The sequence below is a fragment of the Oratosquilla oratoria genome, chromosome 38 (genome assembly GCF_046742065.1).
Source record: "Oratosquilla oratoria isolate Oo_2021 chromosome 38, ASM4674206v1, whole genome shotgun sequence".
Classification (NCBI taxonomy): domain Eukaryota; kingdom Metazoa; phylum Arthropoda; class Malacostraca; order Stomatopoda; family Squillidae; genus Oratosquilla; species Oratosquilla oratoria.
Window position 1 is genome coordinate 33171936 of NC_134814.1, and position 10451 is coordinate 33182386.

A 10451-nucleotide genomic window follows, 5' to 3' on the forward strand; every position below is an offset into this window, starting at 1 on the left:
AAGAATTAATCTCCACTAGAAGAGAAAGAGGTTTTCGTGAGTTCGTCTCCTTTATTGTAAGGTACGAATGAACTAGCTACGGGCTATGGGCTAATAGGGACAGACCACCCGCTAGCGCGGAAGGGGTTTGTGTGGGAGGAGAAGAATGTCTGTAAGAAAATTAAAAGATAGTAGTATATAAAAGAATGCCATTACCAATAAGGGCTTTTTGCATGGGTGATAAACTAAAGGGTGAATGATGGTGGTGGCTCGGGAGAAACGGGCAGGGAGCTTGGACGGCGGCGCCGACGCTTGCTATCAAAATTACCAAATTTTGAGAAAATGGTAGGAGGCGTAGTAGCAGAGAAAGGTTGAAAAACGGAAAAAAATCTTTAGTGGGAGGCAAACTGAAACGAGAAGATGTAGTATAGGAGAAATTTAGAAACGAAGCAAATTTTAGTCGAAGAAAAAGTACGTGTAGATGTTTGTGTGTAGGACGTGGTTATGTTTGTGAGAGGTGCGTGCATGTATCTTACGAGAAGTGAGTAGGGTTCACTTTCCACGTGTGGTGTTACTGATTAACCCTAAGCTAAGCAGCACGTTCCTGATTAACCCCAGATGAGGCAGAGCGTTCCTGATTAACCCCAGGTGAGGCAGAGCGTTCCTGATTAATCCTAGGTGAGGCAGAACGTTCCTGATTAGCCTCAGGTGAGGCAATGGGCGTTTGGCTTCTAACAAGGCAGTGGGCGATATCCGAAGCGTAGTCATGGGAGTGGATTCGATGGCAGAGCAAGGGGGGCAGGCGGGCGAGTGTTGATTTGTGTTTCTCTTTTCTTCCAACCACAAATCTGAAAGTAGAGAATTACGTGACTCTGTAAACGTGTGTATTTGTCAGAAGTGTGAACACGTTCGCCAGCATTAGCGAAGATGCCAGGTGTGTGCCGGACGGTCGACAAGAAAAGTCAGGCACCTCCTCCTCCACAACCGGCTGGCGAAGAACTATGGGCGCTGGCTGAGAGCTCGAGTGAAGGGCGATGACCGACCTCTGCTGAGCCAGCGAGTGTGTGTGTACCTATTTTCTTCTGACCACAATTCTGAAAGCAGATAATTACCTGATTTGGAAAACGTGTGTACTTGTCTTAGGTGTAAACCCGCTTGCCAGTGGCAACGAAGAGGTCAGGCTTGTGTCAGACCGGTCAGCAGCGAAGGAGAAAAATCCCCTTTGCCACAACCGGCCGGAAAAGATTGATGGGTACTGTTGAGAGAACTGAAGCGAAGCGCGATGTCTGACCTCTGCTGAGTTGGTATTGGTTATCTCTAAAGTGGTATTACATGCGGCAGGAGCCGATATATATATATATATATATATATATATATATGTATACACACACACACACACACACACACACACACACACAATATATATATATATATATATATATATATATATATATATATATAACGCGACCGCGTGGGTAGTCACCCGTGGTGCGTAGCTACATAATTACACAGGATTAAGCTAGGTCGGGTCAAGGAGGGTTACGCTGTCAGAGAAGCGTCAGGTCGTGAGCGACATGACACGCTTTCCATGCCACGTGGTTATTGTGGTGTATAGAGACACCAGACATAATATCAGGATTATTCATCACCAAACAAATTGTTAACAAGTTTACTCCCCCTCCCCTTGACCCGACCTCATGTCATCCTCAGGTCACATAAGGGTTGGAGTAGTGATATTTATTCCTTTCCTAATTCCCTTCCATTTATATGAGGTTGGTATTTAAGTCAGAATCCTCCTGCTACTTTCGACTACTGAAAAGGATTTCAGTTAGCAATCGAAATATATATATATATATATATATATATATCTATACATATAATATATATATGTGTATATTGTTATGCCATGACTTCCCAGGGCACGGTGATCCCCGAGTATTCTAATTGAGGGCCCCAATATGGCGTAACAAAGTCCGAATTATGAGAGAGGACTTGGGCCCTTAAGTTATGTGTAATTACCAGTCAACTGTTTCTTAAGAGCATTCCACTATATTGTTTCAAATAAAGAGCAACAAAGGAAAATAGATTTAATTATAAATGAAAGCTTAAGCATGACAGAACAATTCCAATTTAGAATAAGATGCTACCGGCGAATGAGAATTGAAACATGGAAAAGCCGGCAGCTTTCAACAAGAGTATTTAAGAAAATAAAGATCTTTGCACAAGTATAACCATTACCATATAGACATAGAAACACTCGGAATATAATCATCAAAGTTAATTTACTCACTAGAGACCTAACTGCACTGGAACTAAAAATGTTTAATCTTACTTGACACAGGGTATTCTCACCAGTTCTTACAAGCTCGGTCCCTCCAGGCAACTAACCAAAACCAACCTGGCCAATCGCCCTCGTCACATTCGGCCACCAATAAAGCAAAACTAAAGGCATCCACATTCTTTGTTACAAGATACAAGTTTTTATATCAGACTGTACATGACGATAACATATAATTATTCATGTACTAGTGCGGTTAAGCATTCATACTACACCACAATACAAGGAATACATTCATCGTACCTTCGAACAACGTATCACCTAGCAGACGACACTAGTCGTTGGAGGCGAAGGGACACTAAACTTAAATAGTACATGGTTTCATACATAATACATAGTTTCGTACATAGTACATAATACATACACAATACATAATCTACATAATACATAGTTTATAGAAAAAATGCACTCTTGCATAACACCCCTACCTTTAAATTAAACACAATAGTGTTTATAACCGGAATAGTGCATATTTCCAACTACAAGTTCCGAAATAGTAAAAAAAACTTATACAATAATTCATAGTATATTACAAGATATCGAGGCAATAAACAACCAGCCTCAACCACACTTAGATTACCATACAGTAGTCGTGACCCTAATACCACAGTACAGAAACCACGATTGTCAGAAGACTTTAGTACTGTCTTGATAAACTGTCTGCAATTACATTATTTTTGCCGCTCACATGTTTTATTTCCAGGTTGTAAAGCTGTAAGGCTAACCACCACCTTGTCAATCTCATGTTCTTGTTTTTCATATTGTTCACAAAGACAAGAGGGTTATGATCACTATAAACAGTTATTTTTTGTGGGTTATTTCCAACATACACATCAAATTTTTCCAAAGCCATCAACAATGCTGCAGCTTCTTTTTCTATAGTGCTGTAGTGTCTTTGGTATTTTTTGAATTTCGCAGACATATAACATATAGGAAACAATATTCCATCATGTTCTTGCATTAGCACAGCTCCCGCAGCAGCATCGCTAGCATCAACATTAATAGTAAATTTTTTGGAGAAATCAGGACCATGCAAGACAGGTTTGGAAGTAAGGATTGACTTTATCTTATCAAAGGCTTCTTGACATTCTAATATCCATTTAAATTGTATTTTAGGACTTACCAAGTCAGTGAGTGGTTTAGCAAGTTTACTGAAATTAGGGCAGAATCTCCGATAATAGTCTGCCATACCTAAGAAACGCTGGACTGCTTTACGGTTGGCAGGAACAGCTAAAGCCTCTATGGCTTCAACCTTGGCGTGCACAGGTGCAACCGTACCGTAACCTACCTCATGGCCTAAAAATGTCACCTTTGCATGAGCAAACTCAGTCTTCATTAGATTGACAGTCAACCTAGCCTTCCTTAACCTCTCAAACAAGGACCTCAGGGAATTCAACTGTTCCTCCCACGTCTGAGAATACACGCACAGATCATCGATGTACACACACACACCTTCCAAGCCTGCAATAACATTAGACATTAGACGTGAAAACTTTGCGGGTGCATTCCGTAAGCCAAATGAAGTTACTTTGTATTGATATAGTCCACTAGGTGTTATGAAACTTGACACACGTTTTGCCTCATCAAACAGTGGCATCTGATAGTAGCCACTCATTAGATCTAATTTAGTTATAATTTTGGCCTTGCCGATTGAGTCAATTAAGTCATCTATGCGAGGAAGAGGGAAGTTGTCAGCCTTGGTAAGAGCATTAAATTTTCTGTAATCAGTACACATTCTATATTCCCCATTTCCTTTTGGCACAATAATACATGGAGCAGCCCAGTCACTCTTACTTGGCTCTGCTAAGTTATTATCAAGAAGAAATGTTACCTCTTTCTGGAGAATAGCTGCCTTTTGGGGAGATATTCTATAGGGCTTTTCTCTTACCGGGGAGGCACCTTCCACTAGTTCAATATGATGAACTGCCTCAGTCGTTGGTCTCGGTACATCTCCAAAGATTTCCATGAACTCTTGCAGTAATTCTGAAACATCTGACTGTTGGCTGTCAGACAAATGACACAACTTACTATTTAAATTAGCAAGGACATCAGAATTCTTGAGTTTGTTACCTACAGGAATTTTATCAAGGTTGTCTTCACTTTGCATCTCTACAACTTCTAAACTATTTACAGTACCATCTACCTTCTCTTCTGTCTTGGCAGCACTTCCGGAGTCTCTTCTATGGTACTTCTTAATCAAGTTTACATGTACTAACCTTTTTGTTTTCCTGTGATCAGGAGTGGATATCATATAGTTCAAATCTCCCCGTTTACCTATAACTCTGAAAGGTCCCTTGTACCTTGCTTGTAATGGACACTTTCTTACGAGCAAGAACAACAGAACTTCATCCCCAACCTCAAAATTACGTTCTACGGCATCTTTATCATAATTTTCCTTCATTTTTTCTTGACTTAGTTTTAAATTACAATGTGCAAACCTGTGTACCACATCTAGGTTTTCCTTTAACTTAGACACATACTCAGACAAGTTATCAGCATGCTCCAAGTCTATCCAGCTCCCATGGAGTAGCTTCATGGGTCCTCTTATGTCTCTGCCAAACAATAGTTCACTTGGAGAAAACCCGAGACTAGATTGCTTAGCACATCTGATCACACATAGAAGGAATGGCAAACCCACATCCCACTCATTTCCAGTCTCATGACCATACTTTGCTAACATTGTTTTAAAGGTTCCATGAAAACGTTCCAAGGCTCCTTGGCTTTGGGCATGATAAGCAGATGCAATATATTGTTTAATCCCAAGAAGAGACATTACTTGCCTGAAGATATTGGATACAAATTTGGTACCTCTATCGGACTGCACAATCTTCGGTATTCCGAATAGGGTAAAGAACTTGGTCAAGGCTGGCAACACAGTCCTGGCTGTAATGGAACGCATTGGAATGGCCTCTGGATACCTGGTGGTAGTGCACATTAGGATTAACATGTACAGATGCCCCTTTTTGGTTTTGGGAAGGGGGCCCACGACATCAATTATCACATGGGTAAAAGGTTCCGGCACCACAGGAATAGGTTGCAACGGTGCAGGAGGAATAACAATGTTAGGCTTACCTATCAACTGGCATATTTCACAATTTTACAATACTGTGCTACTTGTCTATGGATACCAGGCCAATAGAAGTACTTGATAATCTTATCCAAAGTTTTCTGCACACCCAGATGTCCCCCTATGTAGTCATGTGAAAGACTGATGACTTTCTCTCGATACACGTCCGGAACGATAACCTGATGAAACTCGCACCAACTCTCATTTGCAGGAACATCTAGCGGTCTATATTTTCTCATTAGTATATCATCAAGCGTATAATAACATGTAGCTTCATTTGAGATGTCCTTCTTTTGTATGGCCCTTGCAAATAATGGGATTAATGACCTATCAGCTTTCTGGGCAGATATCAGATTACTACGAGTCATTGGGAGAACACTTAAATCCACACGTTCACTTACATTACTCTGCGCTTCATTCCCCTTATCACTAGAACCCCGGGACCAGGCGAATCCACATCACGATCAGCAAGTTCATCTGGCTTAACAGCAGGTCTTGTACTAGAGTCTACATTAAACAAACTACTAATATTCATATCAGCAGTTTCATCACTGGTTTTCATCCTTGCCTGGCTGCGAGGAACTGCACATGCTGGAAAAATATCTCCACACTCGCTTTCCAAACCCTCGGCAGGATCCTATTCCAGTGGAGTCGTACTCACCACGGGATCAGGCACAATTAACTTTCCCGCTATATCATTTCCTAGCAAGAAACTCACTCCCTCAACAGGTAAAGTCTCTCCAACTCCAATCAACACAGGCCGAGATAATAATTCTGTTCGGAGGAACAACTTACACAGGGGAACCGTCATCGTCCCCCCTATGCCCTTTATCAATACATGCTCACCCGTCAACGCCTGTTCTACGTCAGGAACAGCGCTTTGTAATACCATACTAAGCGATGCAGCAGTGTCTCGCAACACAGTTACAGACACTCCGGGCCCATCCTCCTCGACAGACACTGTACCAGGGAATACAAATGGGTTAAACAGACTGTGCGTTCTCTTTCCACATCAGCATCCCCTTTTTCCTTTACATCTGCCGAAAGCAAAGTTACATTAGCAACACGTTTCCCTCTAGTCAACTCAGGACACCCTGCCCTTACGTGCCCAAATTTTTTACAGTAAAAGCAACCAATTTTTGACACATCTGTATTGCTTTTACCCAGGGTCCAGGTACCTTTACCCTTATGTCCCTTTCCCTCTTGAGGTTGAGAAATGCCTGGAGGGGAAGGAGGTTTACTTGATTTATGCGTTAATGCATAATTTCCGCCAATGTGGCAGCTCGATCAATTATACTTGCTTCCTTTTCTAGCAAATAGGTTCGAACGTCCGGTGGAATAGCCTTAACATATTGTTCCAGTGCAATTAGTTCCTTTAACTCCTCATAAGTTTCAATTCCGCTAGCTGATAGCCATCTTTTAAATAATTTATTCACACTGTTACATATACCAAGGCTTTTTCCCCCTTACAAGGGAGGTAGCCAAAAAGGGAAAGGCATAAAAACACTCCCACCCATTTCATCCCTACATACACTCCACACCCCTCCCACCCTCCCTCTCATCTGAGCACCTCCTGGATGACGGGTCATCCCTGCACCCTGCCCACCGCCCTGGGTCAGAAGCAGTGTCGCAAGACACAGCACATCCACAGCAAGGCCGCTTCATTTAATCGGCGACCCCCCCTCTCCGTCCCCCCTTGCATATAAGGAGAGGACGGGGAGAAAATCCCTTCGGGCTGCGTCAAAATTTACTCACACATACTACCCCACCCCCCACCCCCCTGCCCATTCCTCCTCATGCAATCACAACATCATCCATATACAACCATTCTCCACTCACCTCTGTCTTCCGTCCTCTCCCTTCCTTCCTCAACAGACATTCCCCTCTTCCCCAAAGCCCCCTTCACCCCATCCGTCCACCTCATCCTAGGACGTCCCCTCATGTTCACTCCCTCCACATCTGCCTTCCATACCTCTTTTACTAGTCTTTCTTCACTCATTCTTTCCATGTGTCCAAACCATCCTAATATTCTTTCATCAACCCTATCTCCCAAATCCTTTTTCACCCCTGTTCTCCTCCTCACCTCCTCATTTCTCACTCTATCCACTCTCTCCCCTTAGAACATGTACATCCTTAACTCTTCCTACCATACTCCTGGTCACCACTATATAGTCCATTAACTCTCTATCTGCCACCCTTCCATCCACCACCCTCTCCCATGTGTACTTATGCTTGACTTTCTTCCTAAACACTGTATTTGCTATCATCAACTCTCTTTCAAGACACATCTCCATCAACTCTCCACTACGATTTTTACTTGGAACTACATACTTCCCAATCACTCCATCTCCTGGTTCATTTCCTACCCTAGCATTAAGGTCTCCCAATACAACTACATTGACATTTCTCCCTAATCCCTCTATGCACTCATTTATATCTACCCAAAAAGACTCCCTTTCCTCTATGCTCTTCTCACTACTATATACATAGTCAAATACATAGTCAAACAAATTGTCCAAATGATGTGTGATTCATATCAAGTTTAGATGTGCCTTTAGACAAAGTACCCAAGTTAAATGCAATGTATCCAGACAGTAATTAACATCTTGTATCTCATTACTGATAACCAATGCTTCATTCCTTAGGGACAACATAGCACTAAACAGGTGGAGTCATAGAGGTATGTTAGTAAAGGAAATTGGAGGATAGTAGAAAGGAAGGATAATCAAATTTAGAAATGATCAGCATTCTTCTATGAGTGGCAATTAGTCTCCAACTATAAAGGAATACTGTGTGACATGTATATCTGTATGTATTCACACTGTTACCATACTCGGGGTATGACTGGTGGTTTCCTCTATAACAGTTTCTAAACTTTTGTCTATAAAATTCTGGAGTGCATAAGTATGCCTTCAACACTGTATCCTTCACTACCGAATACTGGCTCTGATCTTCAGAGGACAAGGATAAGTACGATGAACGAGCCTTACCCACTAAGGCCGTTTGTACCAGCACACACCAATATGGCTTAGGCCAGGAGAGGGTGGTAGCCAAGCTTTCAAAATGCTCAAAGAACTCCTCCGGCTCACCATCTAGGAAAGTAGGGACAAGGCGTATTACACTGTTTATATCAAATGTAGGTTCCAGCAACCCTTGGACACCCTGCTTCTCCATCATTGCGAACTTCAAGTTTGTTTCAACCTTAAGCCTTTCAAGTGCTATCCTCTCCTTCTCCAACTCCAACGCTTCTCCAACTCCTTCTCTACTTTAAATTTCTCTAGAGCTATCCTCTCTTTCTCTACCTCCAACTCCATCTTAGTAATTTCCGCCTTATCCTCATCTCTCTCCGTCTCTCCTTGAAGCTCAATATCACACAATGCCTTGGCACTATCCTCCAGAATTTCTTTCGAGATCAAATCTTGAATGACTGCTTTCTTAATATCAGCCTTGTTAGATTTACCTGTGATTTGAACCTTGTAAAACCTAGCCAAAGCCATTCAGTCATCCTTAAGTACTTCACAGTTCTGCAAAAGGGCAAGCCCAGGATCCTTAATGAATTGTGCAATGTCAAAAGACTCCATATCAGCTAGTGAGGAATTATAACCTAATTAATCCAATGTTCATAAACAATGGTTAAATACTCAAGAAACAGTAAACAGTTATTATTCACTACAAGTATACCGCACTAATACTACACCGCTGTACTTATACTTTATTGTACGATACCTTGTTCTGTATAATACAATCGTTGCACAATATGGTACCCCACATATACAGTAGTACAATCACCGCACCATCACTATCACATTACGTGCAATCATAATACTACACACTATAGTACCCGGTATTATATAGTACCTTCATTTTATATGGTACCTTCAATTTATACGTTACCTTCAATTATATGGTACCCCGCATCTCTACCATTTTGTTATACCATGACTTCCCAGGGCACGATGATCCCCGAGTATTCTAATTGAGGGCCCCAATATGGCGTAACAAAGTCCGAATTATGAGAGAGGACTTGGGCCCTTAAGTTATGTGTAATTACCAGTCAACTGTTTCTTAAGAGTATTCCACTATATTGTTTCAAATAAAGAGCAACAAAGGAAAATAGATTTAATTATAAATGAAAGCTTAAGCATGACAGAACAATTCCAATTTAGAATAAGATGCTGCCGGCGAATGAGAATTGAAACATGGAAAAGCCGGCAGCTTTCAACAAGAGTATTTAAGAAAATAAAGATCTTTGCACAAGTATAACCATTACCATATAGACATAGAAACACTCGGAATATAATCATCAAAGTTAATTTACTCACTAGAGACCTAACTGCACTGGAACTAAAAATGTTTAATCTTACTTGACACAGGGTATTCTCACCAGTTCTTACAAGCTCGGTCCCTCCAGTCAACTAACCAAAACCAACCTGGCCAATCGCCCTCGTCACATTCGGCCACCAATAAAGCAAAACTAAAGGCATCCACATTCTTTGTTACAAGATACAAGTTTTTATATCTGACTGTACATGACGATAACATATAATTATTCATGTACTAGTGCGGTTAAGCATTAATACTACACCACAATACAAGGAATACATTCATCGTACCTTCGAACAACGTATCACCTAGCAAACGACACTAGTCGTTGGAGGCGAAGGGACACTAAACTTAAATAGTACATGGTTTCATACATAATACATAGTTTCATACATAGTACATAATACATACACAATACATAATTTACATAATACATAGTTTATAGAAAAAATGCACTCTTACATAACAATATATATATATATATATATATATATACATATATATTATACATATATATATACATATATACATATATATACATATATATACATATATATACAGATATATATATATATATATATATATATATATATGTATATATATATACATATATATGAGTGGAAGGGTGGTGAGTTAAACACAAAGAACAGTTGGAGTTTTATTCACTGACGTTTCGTCCTTACCAGGACATTCTCAAAGTACATACAGTTTTAGAAAATTAACAGCTTATATAATCCATCCTTG

General features: G+C 40.7%; 1 pseudogene; it reads right to left on the bottom strand.

Annotated features, from left to right (window-relative positions):
* Window positions 1-2954: 2954 nt before the first annotated feature.
* Window positions 2955-8881, bottom strand: LOC143019871 (uncharacterized; annotated as a pseudogene).
* Between the last annotated feature and the right edge of the window lie 1570 nt (window positions 8882-10451).